The sequence below is a fragment of the Hemitrygon akajei genome, chromosome 10 (assembly GCF_048418815.1).
Source record: "Hemitrygon akajei chromosome 10, sHemAka1.3, whole genome shotgun sequence".
In the NCBI taxonomy this organism is placed as follows: domain Eukaryota; kingdom Metazoa; phylum Chordata; class Chondrichthyes; order Myliobatiformes; family Dasyatidae; genus Hemitrygon; species Hemitrygon akajei.
In genome coordinates, this window is record NC_133133.1 from 71896999 (window position 1) to 71913497 (window position 16499).

Sequence of the window (16499 nt, forward strand, 5' to 3'; positions counted from 1 at the left end):
GTGAGCAGGGGGCTGTAGTCTTGGCAGGGCAAGCAAACCAATATTAGTGTCCTCTCTGTGCCAACATTCACAGCATCTGAAAGTTAAATACACTCAGCCAGTCATGATCAGGACATATCATCCACATCACGTACCATATGGTGGCAATCAACCAACCGATGAAAGTAGGATATGTTTCTCACAGAACTTGACAGTCCATAGAAATTCTTAGAAGTAAACTAAAATGAAATATCCTGAGGCGTTTATATTTTATCTTGAAACTTATATAGTATCTGTAGACTTCATCAATCAACTTGCCAAAATTGCCCTGAAGTCTACTTGTATCCTTGTCATAACTCACATTCCCATTCAATTTCATACTGTTAGCAAATTAGAAATATTGTACCTCCAAATTGCTAATACCTATTGTGGATCTCTGAGGCCCACTGTAGATGCCAACACCAAAATAAAATACTTATTGTAACTTGCTTCCTGCCTAAAAACTAATTATCACTCTATCCCAGTACATTACCTCCAATCCCACGTGCTTTAAATTTGCACAATAATCTTTATGAGGGATTTATTTTTACAATAATTTGTGCATGACTGTTCTGAATGTTGGTTATTAACTATTGAAAAATGTAGAGCTGACCCCTGCAGTTTTACATTCGGGTTGCTGTCCAGTCCACTGAAATTCCCTTTGTTGCATTCCCCTTCTCCCAGACCGAGAGGACGCTGGACTGGTAAAGTTGCTTGATGCTCACCCAAGTCAGCCTATATCTGACCACCGGCTATCTGTCCCTCAACCACTTTTCAGTCCCTTGAAATGGTACTCGGCGGGAGTGAGGAATCTCCAGCCTTTGCACCAGCAGGAGACCTCAAGTGGCTCAGTCATTCTCTTCTGAGTGGCTGGAAGTCCTTAAGCTTATTGAGGTTCTAGAAAGCATAGTTCTCTGGCTTCATCTATGACATGGAGGATAGGTGTCATTTATTATTTTGCAATGCTGTTTTATTGTTCCTGTCAAAGAGAGTCGAAGAATCCAATATTCAATTTCGCACCGCGCACACTATACAGGGTGAGGAGGTGTGTAGATTGACCTTTTCTTTGCTCCCCTTCATCTCTTTCCAATGCCTGTGTGGGAATGCATCAGGGCCAGGAAAAAAAGCAACATTCAGGTGCATTGTTCTCCTGGAATGTATCTAATTTCTGAACATCACCTTTCTGAATCCTTGCACAACACACGGATTCATTCTCACTTTAACAGACAGACAGACATACTTTATTGATCCCGAGGGAAGTTGGGTTTCGTTACAGCCGCACCAACCAAGAATAGTGAAGAAATATAGCAATATAAAACCAGAAATAATTAAATAATAATAAGTTAATCATGCCCAGTGGAAATAAGTCCAGGACCAGCCTATTGGCTCAGAGTGTCTGACACTCCGAGGGAGGAGTTGTAAAGTTTGATGGCCGCAGGTAGGAATGACTTCCTATGACGCTCAGTGTTACATCTCGGTAGAATGAGTCTCTGGTTGAATGTACTCCTGTGCCTAACCAGTACATTATGGAGTGGATTGGAGTCATTGTCCAAGATGGCATGCAACTTGAACAGCATCCTCTTTTAAGACACCACTGTCAGAGAGTCCAGTTCCACCCCCACAACATCACTGGCCTTACGAATGAGTTTGTTGATTCTGTTGGTGTCTGCTACCCTCAGCCTGCTGCCCCAGCACACAACAGCAAACATGATAGCTTGGATTGGTCCAGTTGTAATACTGCCTGGTTGTATCTGCTTAAGCTTGTCAACCATGAAGCTGCAGAAAGTTGTAAATCTAGTCAGCTCCATCTTGGGTACTTGCCTACAAAGTACCCAGGACATCTTCAAGGAGCGGTGTCTCAGAAAGGCAGCATCCATTATTAAGGACCTCCAGCACCCAGGGCCTGCCCTTTTCTCACTGTTACCATCAGGTAGGAGGTACAGAAGCCTGCAGGCACACACTCAGAGATTCAGGAACAGCTTCTTCCCCTCTGCCACCCGATTCCTAAATGGACATTGAAATCCTGAACACTACCTCACTTTTTAAATATATTGTAGTGATGTGCTACACACAGCGCTGAAATAACGACACGCAGTCGGTAAGTCGTTTCGAGACTAGTTTATTCAAACTTCGCGGAGCTGGTAATTCAATCCTTAGCGCCCGCCCGCTCCGGGCGGAAACGACGTCAGAGGTGCATTACCAAAGTCTCTCCCCGCGCGCTGGCTATTTGTGAGCCGGTTCGCCTGCGCAGAAAGTGGGTCGACACATAACCCCCCCCCAGAACCGGCGATACACCCCGCAATGTCCACAGTCTGGATCAGCCTCTGTTTGGGAGATCTGCCTCTGTGCCGCGGTGCCTGAACCTCAACCGGCTGCGTCAAGTCCACATGGGCTGCTTTGAGTCGGTCCACCGTGAAAACCTCCTCTTTCTCCCCAATGTTCAGAACGTACGTGGACCCGTTGTTGTTGATCACGAGGGTGTTTGTACAACGGCCCCTCGTACGGCTGCTGTAGCGGTGCCCAGTGTCCGCCCTTTTGTACAAACACAAACTTACAGTTTTGCAGTTCTTTGGGTACATGGGTCAGGGTCCGTCCGTGCTGTGAAGTCGGTACGAAGGCCAGGTTGCCGAGCCTTTTCGCGTCGTCTGTCCAGGACAGCTGCGGGTTCTTCCTCTTGCCCCCTTGGGGCTGGTATGAACTCTCCTGGGATGACTAGGGGTGCGCCGTACACCAACTCAGCTGACGAGGCATGCAGATCCTCTTTGGGCGCTGTACGAATTCCAAGCAGACTCAGGGAAGCTCATCCACCCAGTTGGGTCCTCTCAGGCTGGCCATAAGAGCCGACTTCAAGTGACGGTGGAAGCGTTCCACTAGTCTGTTCGACTGTGGGTGGTAGGCAGTTGTGTGGTGTAGCTGCGTTCCCAACAGGCTGGCCACAGCCGACCACAGGCTGGACGTGAACTGGGCGCCTCCGTCGGAGGTAATGTGGGCCGGTACCCCGAAGCGTGCTACCCAGGTTGCGATCAGTGCTCAGGCGCAGGAATCAGCAGATGTGTCGGTGAGCGGGACCGCCTCTGGCCACCTCGTGAACCTGTCTACCACCGTTAGGAGGTACCGCGCTCCTCGGGACACTGGTGGGGGCCCATGATATCCACGTGAATGTGGTTGAACCTCCGGCGGGTGGGTTCGAACTGCTGCGGCAGGGCTTTAGTGTGCCGCTGCACCTTGGCTGTTTGGCACTGCGCGCTCGTTCTGGCCCATTCACTGACCTGCTTGTGAAATCCGTGCCACGTGAACTTGCTGGAGACCAGCTGGATGGTTGTCCAGATAAATAGGTGTGCCAAACCGTGTATGGAGTCAAAAACCCGCTGCCTCCAGGCTGCCAGGACGATGGGGTGAGGTTGGCCGGTAGCCACGTCGCACAGGAGGGTCCTATCACCTGGGCCTACGAGAAAGTCCTGCAGCTGCAAACCCGAGACTGCAGTCCTGCTCGTCGTCTGCCTGCTGTGCCTCCGCCAGTGCTGCATAGTCCACCCCCAGGGACAGGGCCTGGACAGCTGGTCTGTTGAGTGCGTCCGCCATGACGTTGTCCTTCCCCGAGACATGCTGGATGTCTGTCGTGTACTCCGAGATGTCGCTGCTGACGAGCCGACCAGGGATCGGACACCTTCGTGAAGGCGAAGGTCAACGGTTTGTGGTCCGTGAACGCGGTGAATGGCCTGCCTTCTAAGCAGTACCTGAAATGCCAGATTGCCAGGTATAGCGCCAACTGTTCCCGGTCGAAAGCACTGTATTTGAGCTTGGGTGGTCGTAGGTGTTTGCTGAAAAACGCCAGGGGTTGCCAGTGACCCTCGATGAGTTGTTCCAGCACCCCACCAACTGCCGTGTTAGATGCGTCCACTGTGAGGGCGGTAGGGATGTCCATTTTGGGGTGCACTAAGCCAAGGCTTCTTTCGTTTTAATGAAAGCGGCGGCGGACTCCTCGTCCCAGGTAATGTCCTTGCCCTTACCCGACATCAGGGCGAACAGGGGGTGCATGATTCGGGCAGCTGAAGGGAGGAAGCGGTGGTAGAAATTTACCATACCCACAAATTCCTGAAGGCCTTTGATTGTGTTGGGTCAGGGGAAATGGCGGACTGCGTCTACCTTAGCGGGCAGAGGGGTTGCCCCATCTTTAGTAATCCTGTGGCCCAGGAAGTCGATGGTGTCGAGCCCTAACTGGCATTTGGCCAGGTTGATTGTCAGGCCGTATTCACTCAGTTGGGCGTAGAGTTGACGGAGGTGGGACGGATGCTCCTGATGACTGCTGCTGGCTATGAGGATGTCGTCCAAATAGATGAAAGCGAAGTCCAGGTCGCGTCCCACCACGTCCATTAACCGCTGAAACGTCTGTGTGGCATTCTTTAGGCTGAACGGCATGCGGAGGAACTCAAAAAAGCTGAAAGGGGTGATGAGTGCCGTTTTGGGGACGTCGTCTGGATGCATCGGGATTTGATGGTATCCCCGGACGAGGTCCACCTTGGAGAAGATCCGTGCACCGTGCAGGTTTGCTGCAAAATCCTGAATGTGCGGCACAGGGTAGCGGTCCGGTGTTGTAGCCTCGTTCAGCCTGTGGTAGTCGCCGCATGGTCTCCAGCCCCCTGTTGCTTTGGGCACCATGTGCAGGGGGGAGGCCCATCGGCTGTCGGACCACCGTATAATCCCCAATTCCTCCATCCGCTTGAATTCCTCCTTCGCCAGGCGGAGCTTTTCTAGGGGGAGCCTTCGTGCGCGGGCGTGGAGGGGTGGTCCTTGGGTCGGGATATGGTGCTGAACCCCGTGTCTGGGCATGGCTGCCGTGAACTGCGATGCCAGAATCGTTGGAAAGTCCATCAGGATTCAGGTGAATTCGTTGTCCGACAGCGTGATGGAGTCCAGGTGTGGGGCCGGCAACTTGGCTTCACCCAGGGAGAACATCTGGAATGTCTCGGCATGTACCAGTCTTTTCCCTTGCAATTGACCAGCAGGCTGGCTGTGAGCTCGCAAGAAGTCCGCCCCCAGGAGTGGTTGGGCCACCGCGGCCAGTGTGAAGTCCCATGTGAACCGGCTGGCGCTAAACTGCAACTGCACTGTGCGGGTGCCGTAGGTCCATATCGTGCTGCCATTTGCGGCCCTCAGGGTGGGTCCTGGCTTCCTGTTGCGGGTGTCGTACCCCGTCGGGGGCAAGACGCTGATCTCCGCTCCAGTGTCGACCAAGAAGCGGCGTCCCGACTGTTTGTCCCAGATGTACAAGAGGCTGTCCTGGTGGCCAGCCGCCATAGTCATTAGCGGCAGCTGGCCCTGGCCCTTGCCCTTGCAGGGCAGGCGACAACTGCGGGCTTTTGTGCCCCACCGCTGGTGGTAGAAACACCACTGTTCACTGGCCTCCTCACTGCTGCCTCTGTGTTGTGTGCGCCCCCCTGCCGGACATGGTCTGGTCCGCTGTTGAGCACGTGGCCTGGTAATCTGACCGACGGATGCCACGCCCTCCCTCTTGGCTTTCCACAGCATGTCTGCCCGGGCCGCCACCTTCCGGGGGTCGCTGAAATCTGCGTCAGCCAGCAGCAGATGTATGTCCTCGGGCAGTTGCTCTAGGAACGCTTGCTCGAACATGAGGCAGGGCTTGTGTCCGTCAGCCAGGGACAGCATCTCACTCATCAATGCTGATGGCATTCTGTCTCCCAAACCATCCAGGTGAAGCAGGCGGGCATCCTGCTCACGCCGTGAGAGGCCAAAGGTCCCAATGAGCAGCGCTTTGAATGCTTCATATTTGCCTTCTTCCGGGGGCGACTGTATGAAATCCGCAACCTGGGCGGCCGTCTCCTGGTCAAGGGCGCTCACCGTGTGGTAGTAATGCATGGAATCAGAGGATATCTGCCAAATCTGGAACTGGGCTTCTGCTTGGCTAAACCACACGCGTGGTCACAGCGTCCAGAAAGTCGGCAGTTTTAGCGAAACTGCGTGAACAGATGAAGAGTCGGTCATCTTTGGTCCAAATCCCGTTTGGACTGTCGGGGTCACCAATGTAGCGATGTGCTACACACAGCGCTGAAATAACTACACGCAGTCGGTAAGTCATTTCGAGACTAGTTTATTCAAACTTCGCGGAGCTGGTAATTCAATCCTTAGCACCTGCCCTCTCCGGGTGGAAATGACGTCAGAGTTGCATTACCAAAGTCTCTCCCTGCGCGCTGGCTATTTGTGAGCCGGTTCGCCTGCGCAGAAAGTGGGTAGCCACAATATATTATTTCTGTTTAGCACAATTTTTAATCTATTCAATATACATACACTGTAATTGATTTACTTATTTATTTATGTACTGTTATTTTTTCTTCTTCTATATCATGTATTGCATTGAACTGCTGCTGCTAAGTTAACAAATTTCACGACACATGCCAGTGATAATAAACCTGATTCTGATTCTGAAGACCAACACCCAATGATTTAGGAACAGCTTCTCATTAACCATCAGATTTCTGAATAGTGCATGAACAAGTGAACACTATTTTGCTTTTCCTTTAGTTCCTGGACAATTCATTTATGTTTGTAATTGAGAGGTTTTTACATCTTTGCACTGTACTGCTGCTACAAAACAACAAATTGCACATCATATCAATGAAACCTGATTCTGAGTCATTGGACCTGTGGAGGCAGCAGCTACGTCATCCTATGTGCTATTACCATTCCTCCAATGTTGAACCAATCTTCTCTACATTTACAGTCATATGGTCATAGAGTGGTCATCTTAGGGCTAAGGGACAGGGATGAGGGAGAGCTAGAAGTAAAGCCAGAGCCAAGGTTAGAATGCTCCGCATTGAAGTCCAGTGATCCTCATGGACGGATATCAGGTCAGCAAGTGCTGTGGGTGAAGACCAGTGATCCCTGTGGTCAATGAGCAAAGTCAGTGAACCCCCCTGGATGAGGGCCGGTGACCCAGCAGGTTGACAAGTCACCCGAAGTCAGTGAGTCCCAGTATTGGAGATCCGCGTGGACAGGAGGCACAAGGGCCGTGACCACAATCCTCCCCACAACTCACCCTCACGTTAGTCTGTCCTAGAGCCAGAGGTCTGAGTGGGGAGTTGGTGAGTCCAGAAGCTGAGGCCCAATGGTCAGTGTGTCTGGAAGCTGGAGCTCTAATGGCCACAAGATCATAAGAGCGCCAAACTGCCAAACTTTCCTCATATGTTGACCTTTTCATTCCCATAATTATCCTTGTGAACTTCCTCTGGACTCTCTCCAATGACAACACATCCTTTTTGAGACATGGGGCCCAAAACTGTTGACAATACTCCAACTGAGGACTGACTAGCGTCTTATAAAACCTCAGCATTATTTCCTTGCTTTTATATTGCATTCCCCTTGAAATAAATGCCAACATTGTATTTGCCTTTTTTACCACACACAACCTCTTAATTAACCTTCTGGAAGTACTTCATGAGGACTCCCAAGTCATTTTGCACCTCTGATGTTTGAATTTTCTCCCTACTTAGATAATAGTCTACACTGCTGTTACTTTTACCAAAATGCATTATCATACATTTCCTAAAACTGCATTCGATTTGCCACTTTTTGCCCATTCTTCCAATTTGTCTAAATCCTGCTGCAATCGCATTGCTCCCTCAGCACTACCTACCGCTCCACCTATCTTTGTAGAATCCACAAAGTTTGCCGCAAAAGCATCAATTCTACTATCTAAGTAAATGACAAACAATGTGAAAAGTAAAAGTACCTACCCCTGTGTCACTGGCTGACAACCATAAAAGGTCCCCTTTATTCCTTCTTCCTCCCTCCTCCCTTTCAGCCATCCTCTATCCATGCCAGTAACTTTACTGTAATGCCATGGGAATTTATCGTGTTAAACAGCCTCATGTGTCGCGCCTTATCAATTGTTTTCTGAAAATCCAAGCAAATAACATCCACTACCTCTCCTTTGTCCACCCTGCTTGTTACTTTCTTGAAGAGCTCTTACAGATGTGTCAGGCAAGATTTCCCTTCACAGAAACTGTTGTTGCATGAATGAAGACACTGGGGAAAATTACTGGTAGATACAAAGCAGCTTCTTTATTCAACAAAACAAGGTCATACAGAGATGCTCTCAGTTGAAAGTTCACACTGCCCCAAAGTAGAGCTTGGCATTTTATATGCTAAACATCAAAGGATAATTCCATATGTTCAAAGTATGGGCAATACTTTCTTTGAAGCTACACACAAACTTCACACCCCCTCTTCACATGCACACCACAGACTTCGAATGAATTTTAATCAGCATTGTCTGGACTGAGATTCACAGCTTTGAAGAACTCATTGTTCAGGGCTGCACTCCAAGATAAATCCAGATGTGAAGACTGGTAGCCAAAGTCAATTGCTAAACGAAAATGTGCTAAACCCAAAAATTGTTCCAATATGCTCTCCTCTTGGGCTTCCTGGACAAAAATAAATTTGTATCAGGAAAGGCCAACCAAAAGGAGGATTTACTCAATAAGGCAGCAAAAATGTCCTGCCTCAGAATTCCCCCTCCCCCAATTATTTTATGTGCATCTGCATCTACCCTATCATCCCTAATCACTACCTTCAAAATGCTAAACAGAGATTGTTCCAGAAATTTGAACAACAGTCTTTAGAAATGTGGCTTCTTTTGTACGCTTATTGTCTCTTCCCCACCACACCACCCGGCTGATTGCAGATTAATCACCCTCCTCATCTTTCGCCCTTCATTCTCCGGTAGCTAAAACTCTCTTTCCAGGCTCACAGGTCCTGTCATCAACGTACGGGAGGGGTCAGGGTGGTCTCTATTTGAATGACTGCAAAGACCGCTTGCCGGCGGCACCCCTTCCGAACTGTCCAGTCGATCACTGGCCTGACTGCTGAAAGGATAGATAGATAGATAGATAGATAGATAGATACTTTATTCATCCCCATGGGGAAATTCAACTTTTTTTTCCAATGTCCCATACACTTGCTGTAGCAAAACTAATTACATACAATACTTAACTCAGTAAAAAAATATGATATGCATCTAAATCACCGTCTCAAAAAGCATTAATAGCTTTAAAAAGTTCTTAAGTCCTGGAGGTAGAATTGTAAAGCCTAATGGCTTTGGGGAGTATTGACCTCTTCATCCTGTCTGAGGAGCATTGCATCGATAGTAACCTGTCACTGAAACTGCTTCTCTGTCTCTGGATGGTGCTATGTAGAGGATGTTCAGAGTTATCCATAATTGACCGTAGCCTACTCAGCGCCCTTCGTTCAGCTACCGATGTTAAACTCTCCAGTCCTTTGCCCATTTGTATTCGCTCCCCATTCAGACTGGGGGTGACTGCCTTCAGATGCCGTGTGCAATCTTTCTCCATCTGCCATGCCATCAAAGTTGTGGAACATGATGTCTCTGCTTTAACTTAACACCCCCCTCCAACTACTTTCCCCAATATCTTTTCTGCTCTGTGCTATTCAACTAATCATCTACCTTCAGCAAGCAGCCTTCATTACAGAGTACCATCACCATCACACTTTAGCACGCCATCCACGGGTTTCTGTCATGCTCTCAGTGTCTTCTGCTGTGGGTATGTTTCCATCAGCTGGCGTCAGGTCTGGTGTGACCAGCTGGTGTTCATCTCTCAGGTTCTCTGTAATTACACGGTTACTGGGTACACTTGATCTCCCACTCTCTCTGTGCAGGCAACAAGAAGCTGAGTCATATGGTTTAACTTGAGTCCACTGGCTACCTAGCTGAGTCTACACACAGACGCAAGTGTCCGATCCATCTGGGAGCAAACCCTGCCCTTTCAGGCAGCAAGCTCACCATGACCTGGTCACCCTGCTGTGGGAGGACTACCTGCTTTCCCTCCAGCTCTCTCTGACCAGCAATGTGCTGCTGGTGTTTTGATTGGTCCTTCACACTTTAACTTGGTTACAAAGATTTTTCGCACACTGTGTCACTCTATCCCTGTAAGTCCCAGGCTCACCGCAACCCGTAGTTACCCAATAGGGGAGTCGCATTGCTCGCCCCATCAGCAATTCATAGGGGCTGAAACCCAGCATGCAGTTTAGGGGTTGCTTGTGATCTCATCAGGATTCCTGGTAATGCCCATCCACCCATGACTTTCCCGTCTCACCTATAGCGTTCTTGATTACTTGGTTCATTCTTTCTACCATCCCTGAACTCTGAGGGTGGTAGGACATGTGGAACTGTTGTCAAATCCCTAACAGTTGGCAAATTTCCTTCATCACTTTCTCTGTGAAAAGTGCTCCCTGATGTGAATCCACCTGGGCAGGGGTTCCCCACCTTGGGAGGATTTCCTGAACTCGGATCCATGCCGTGGCGCTGCCGGTGCCGGCAGTCCCTTGTTGGGAAAGCCTCGACCCAACAGGTAAAGTGATCCATAATTACTAGACAGTTGCTTTCCCCCCTGCCTTTTGGCAGGGGCTGCATAAAGTTCATCTGAATGTTTTCCCATGGTCTCCCCAGCCGTGGCTGATATGCCAGCTGTAGCTTTCTGCCCTTACCAGGGTTATGCTGGGCACATATGATACAACGGTGGTAGAATTCCTCAACATCCCTGCCAAGTCCTGCCGGAGGGTTGTGATAACGTCTGTCTTCCCTGATACACCACCCATGATATAACTCCAGTAGTATCTTCCTAGTACATGGTGGTACCATGACTCCTTTCTCTCCATGTGTCCAGCTCCCACCTGGTCCCTCCTTTGCTCCCTTTCTCCTCCATTTTTCCTTCTCTTCTGCCTCAGCCTCTTCATATAATTTTACTAAACTGACTTCTGTCATTTCTTCCTTCACACTTACAATTCCAGTTGCCTCTCATTCCTTTGTTGCCAAATTCACACTGATGTCTGCCTACTCATTTTCTTTCTGATCCTCATCTCCCATTTCTTGTGAGCTTTAACTTTAACTACTGCCACCTCTGCTGGCAGACTCACTGCTTCCAGCAGTTGTTATACTAGGTGCCCCTGCTGAATACCTGCCCCTCTGTTCTTGGTGACTGCTCTCAGCCTCCCCGTGTTCGGGAACTCTACAATGATATGGGGTATGTGTAATATGAGTTGTCCCATCATTGCAACTGGTCCACTTACTCGTACTGCCCACCTGGCACAGTCTAAAGCTGCTATACAGCAGGGAAGTCTTACTGCAAAGGGTGTCTGTCTCCTTGAATAACAGGCATCTGGCCTTCTTGTGTCCCCATGGACCTGCATCACTAGTGTGTTGTAGTGCTCTCTCTCATTTCTGCAGTATAGGTGAAAGGGACCAACTGCATCCAGGAATCCTAGCGCGGGTCCAGAGACCAAGGCTTTCTTGATATCTGTAATCATCTTTTCCTCATCTGGCCCCCATCTTGCTTACTCCAGAGGGGGCTTCCCTCCTTTAATCGAGGCCTGTATCGGGGCCACTAGTACTGAGATCCCTAGTATGAAATTACAGTAGTAATTCAATAGACCCATTACCTTCCTCATTCTCCTTACGTTTACTGGGCAGGGCATAAAGCCGATTGCCGAATGTCTATCATTCTGACATGTCCTTCCTCCCCTGGGAAATGGTGTATCCTAGGGACCATACAATTTCCTTTCCTATCTGAGCCTTGGGTGGACTGATTTTAAACCTCTCGTCTTGCAGTATCTCTGAAACACTGGCTATCGCCCCTAAATGACCTGCTTCATCTTCCAAAGCAATTAGTAGATCATCTGCACGTTGTAAGCTAGTTGACTGGTAGGTGTTAGATTGAGCTTTTCCAATGTCTGTGCCATGGCCTTCTGAAAAGTGGCTGGGCTGTTGTGGAGTCTCTGGGGAGTCTGGTCCACATATAGTACTGCCCACCTAGGGTGAAGGCAAATTGATCTTGGGACTCGTGCTAACGGGAGTCCCCAGAAACCATTAGCAATATCTAGGGCAGAAAAAAATTTCATATTCTGCAGACAGGTCATTCAGGATTGTTGGAGGGCTCGCCACAATGTGATGCAATCTCGCCATGCTCTTATTAGGGGTGGTATGGTCTATTGTTAATCAGATTGATCCATCTGCCTTCTTTACTGGCCATAAAGGCGAATTAGTAGTTGCTCTCTAGTTAGTCTCTGAGAATCCCCAGGTGTTTCAGTTCCTTCACTATGCCCTGAGCAGTTACTGTCAGTGCATCACTTTTTATAGGGTACTGCTTATGGGGATTATACAGGCTCCCCTCTATTTTAACTGGGTTTATCTTTACCTGATCACAATCTTGCTTGTATCTAGCCCACACTACTGGGAACTTTTGACAAAGTAACCCATCCTGGCTCCAGTCTCTGATGACTAGGGCAGCTGCAACTATTCGAGTCAGGTTGTGTACTTTGTTGGTTTTACATGTTTCCTGCCCCTAACTATTATTTCTCCCTTTCCCAAATCTATAATGGCCCCTGCTTCCCTTAGGATGTCTATTCCAAGGAAAATACCTTCATTATTTGGACAGACCCAGAAATGCACTGGAAGCTGCACTCCACCGTTTTCGATCATTTGCGACTCACTCCTTTCTGCTTTCACTGTTTTCCCTCCTACAGCCCGAATATAAATAGTCTGTCCGGTCGCTGGCAAGGGCAGGTCAGTTAGCGATACCGATGCCCCTGTGTTCACTAACTTATCACATTACTGGCCCCAAATGATGCTGTCGTGTACATCTGTAGGTGGCCAGCGCTGACAGTGGGGGTTGCCGCCACATCTTTTTCTGAGCTAGAAGCTGTCTTCACCAGCTCTGTGATCTGATTGACGGTCTGACTGGTCCATCTGGGTTCTGATCGTGTGCGAGATTGCGTGTCTGCCGTGACAGTCACCTATTTTTCTTTTCTCTTATCTGGACACTGTCTTCAAACATGTTTTGATAGGCCACACCTGTGGCATACCAACTGTTATACTCTCTCGCGTCTATTCCAGGGCTCACACCCAGGGAAAACAAACCCTCTGTGCCTCCACTATAGCTACTTTACGATCGCTTTTGCATGTTCTTTCGTCTATCTCACCGACCCACGGAATTATCGCGGAGTAGGTCAACCCCACCACTATCCCTAAATGTAAAACTTCCTGGTGGGCTGAGCTCAGGCCTTCCTTTATCATTTTCAGGAAGACTGGATCGTCCCTCCCTGGATGACCCAACCCCGAATACTCCTCATACACTCGATATTTACGTTCTGCATAACCCATGGTCGTCTCATCAGCTCTTTGAATCACTGCCACTATCATTCCCCAGTTACTCTTACTTCCCCCCCAGTCTGTGCCTCCTTCCCATTTAAAAGAGCAATAGCTTTCTTCATTGCTGGTGTTCCCGGCAGTTGCCCTTGTGCCATCCCACACCCCCTGGGCCATCCTGTCCAAAATATTCCTTGGGCACTTCACTTTTACCAATACATGAATATCTTTAGGGTGTATCTGGTGAATTTTAACCATTTCCTTGAGTTTGGGTCAGAATTCTGAATTCCTACTGTTACGTATTCAGGCAACAATAAATATATGTGAGTTAGGCAAGGGTTTATATAACAAACAACACTTTTATTAAACACTGAAAACAAACCCCCCAAAAGTAAACAAACACTAACGTAACCGGAAATCAGCTGCTGTGAGGCAGCTTAAACAGTCCTTAAAGTGATGCAACTCAAACAGTTCTTAAAAGTGGTATTGCCAAAAGTTCAAAATGCTCACAGTCCATTTAAAAGGAGAGACTTTTTAAGACGATTTAAATTCTCTTTCACGTCACTTTGCTTCGATCCCCGGCGTCGAACTTTTCCCATGAAGAATTTACGAAACAAAACGGCTTAAAGGCACTGACCTTCTCTTCCACACTATTCTCAATCTTTTCTGGTATTTCCCAGAGATTAACACGAGAATAGTCAACGAAATCCTTCCGAATAAGAATCAAACAAGGTCGAACCCGTTTCACCGTCGAAATTCGATTCTCCTCGATCTTTAACTCCCGAACTCCGATCTTCACTCTCCACCGATTCTTAACCAACAGTATTGTAAAGAAACTGCTGGCAATGACCTTTTAAATTTTAGGCATTAGATAAAACTTCATTTTTCAACTAAACTGCGTCATCACATTAAATCACGCAGTGGCATGAAGTCAACTTGGCAAATCCAGCCACGAACTGCCCCACCTCACAGGGAGGGGTCTTCCTTTTATAACCTGTAAAAAAAACCTGTCACATGACCTCTACTGGCAGGAAAATGACATCACTCCACCATCACAAGACCATTACCTCAAGTCCAGTATAGCTTCAACCCCAGTCACGTGACAAGGGTACCACTGTCACGTGTCACGGATATGTAACACCTCCCTCCAAAAAAACATTTTTGGACTGACAAGAACAAAAATTTCAAAAATTATTTACAAGAAAAACAAATGTATAAATGTTATAACTTACACAATATACAATACCATCACATAACATCTTACAACTCACAATACAGTAGGAGTGTTACAATCAGAAAAAAAACCACTCCAGAAAAAAAATTACATTGTACATTCAACATTGAGATAGACAATCAGCAACCACATTATCTTTACCTTTAACATGAGTTATCACAATATTGTACTCTTGTAACATCAAACTCCAATTTAATAATCTTCTGTTTTTGTTTTTCACCTTACTCAGAAAAACTAATGGATTATGATCAGTGTAAACAATAAGTGGTTTTTGAGTTGTACCAACATATACCTCAAAATATTCCAAAGCTAAAACAAGAGATAACAATTCTTTCTCTATTGTCGAATAGTTTCTTTGATGCTTATTAAATTTCTTAGAAAAGTAAGCTACTGGATGATCAACCTCATCACCCTCATTCCTTTGCATTAATACTGCTCCCGCAGCCTCATCACTAGCATCTACAGCTAACGAAAAAAGGTTTTCCAAAGTCAGGTGCCTTAAGCACAGGTTGTTGACATATCATTGTTTTCAATTTTTCAAATGCTTCTTGACAAGGCACTGTCCACACAAACCTCACATTCTTCTGCAGAAGGTTAGATAATGGAAGGGCAACATTAGCAAAATTTTAACAAAATTTTCGATAATATCCTACCATTCCCAAGAATCTTCTGAGAGTTTTTTCCCCCGTTGGAGTGGGAATCTCTAAAATTGCCCGAACCTTTGCCTGAACAGGAGCTACCTTACCTTGACCCACAACATAACCAAGGTAAGTCACAGTGGCATGTCCAAATTCACTCTTGGCTAAATTAATAGTTAAGTTAGCTTTTGAAAGCCTTTCAAACAATTTCTCCACCGCAATAATGTGTGCTTCCCAAGTATCATTTCCTGTCACTAAATCATCAATATAAGCATCAGTATCCTTCAATCCCTGAATCACCGAGTTAATCATCCTCTGGAAAGTACCTGGGGCATTCTTCATCCCAAATGGAAGAACATTATACTCATATAACCCAGATGGAGTTACAAATGCAGAAATCTCTCTACCTCTGTCCGTTAATGGAACACACCAATACCCTTTCAATAAATCAATCTTTGTAAGGAACTTTGCTTTTCCAACTTTATCTACACAATCATCTACTCTAGGAATTGGATATGCATCTGTTTTCATTACAGTATTCACCTTCCTATAGTCCGTACAAAACCTAATACTACCATCTGGTTTTGGCACCATAACACATGGCGAACTCCAATTCGAGTTAGAATGTCTAATAATATTATTCTCTAACATGTATTCAATTTCTTTCTCAGCAAGTTCACATTTTTCAATGTTCATCCTATATGGATGTTGTTTAATAGGTTTGGCATCTCCAACATCTACATCATGTGAAGCTATAGTAGTCCTTCTCGGAACATCTGGAAACAAATCCTTATATTTAAAAATTAATTCCTTCATCTGCTGTTTCTGCTCTAGCTGTAAATGTGCTAATTTCTCATCCATATTTTCCAGAATGGTTGAATTAGGTAACCTAACAGAAACAATGTTGGATTTAGAATGAAAGTCAGATGAATCATCTATCATGTTCCTAGTTAAATCAAACTCATTCTCACTAACCACAACAGTCACAGTATCAGATTGTTTCTCATAATACGGTTTAATCATATTTATATGGCAAAGTTGTGTTGACCTTCTACGATCTGGAGTTTTTATCACGTAATCCACATAATTGATTTTAGACACAATTTCATAAGGACCATGAAATCTAGCTTGTAAAGGATTTGTCTGCACTGGGAAAAGAACCAACACCTTATCTCCAGGCTTGAACATCCTCATCCTAGCTTCTTTATCATACCAAGTTTTCATTTTCTCCTGAGCCAACTTTAAATTTTCCTCGGCTAAGCTACAAGCTTTATGTAACCTGTCCTTAAATTTCAAAACATAGTCCAACAAATTAGTGTGTACTTCCTTACTAATCCACTGTTCTTTCAATAAAGCTAATGGTCCTCTAACTCTATGCCCAAACACAAGTTCAAATGGACTAAAACCTAAAGATTCCTGTACCGATTCCCTT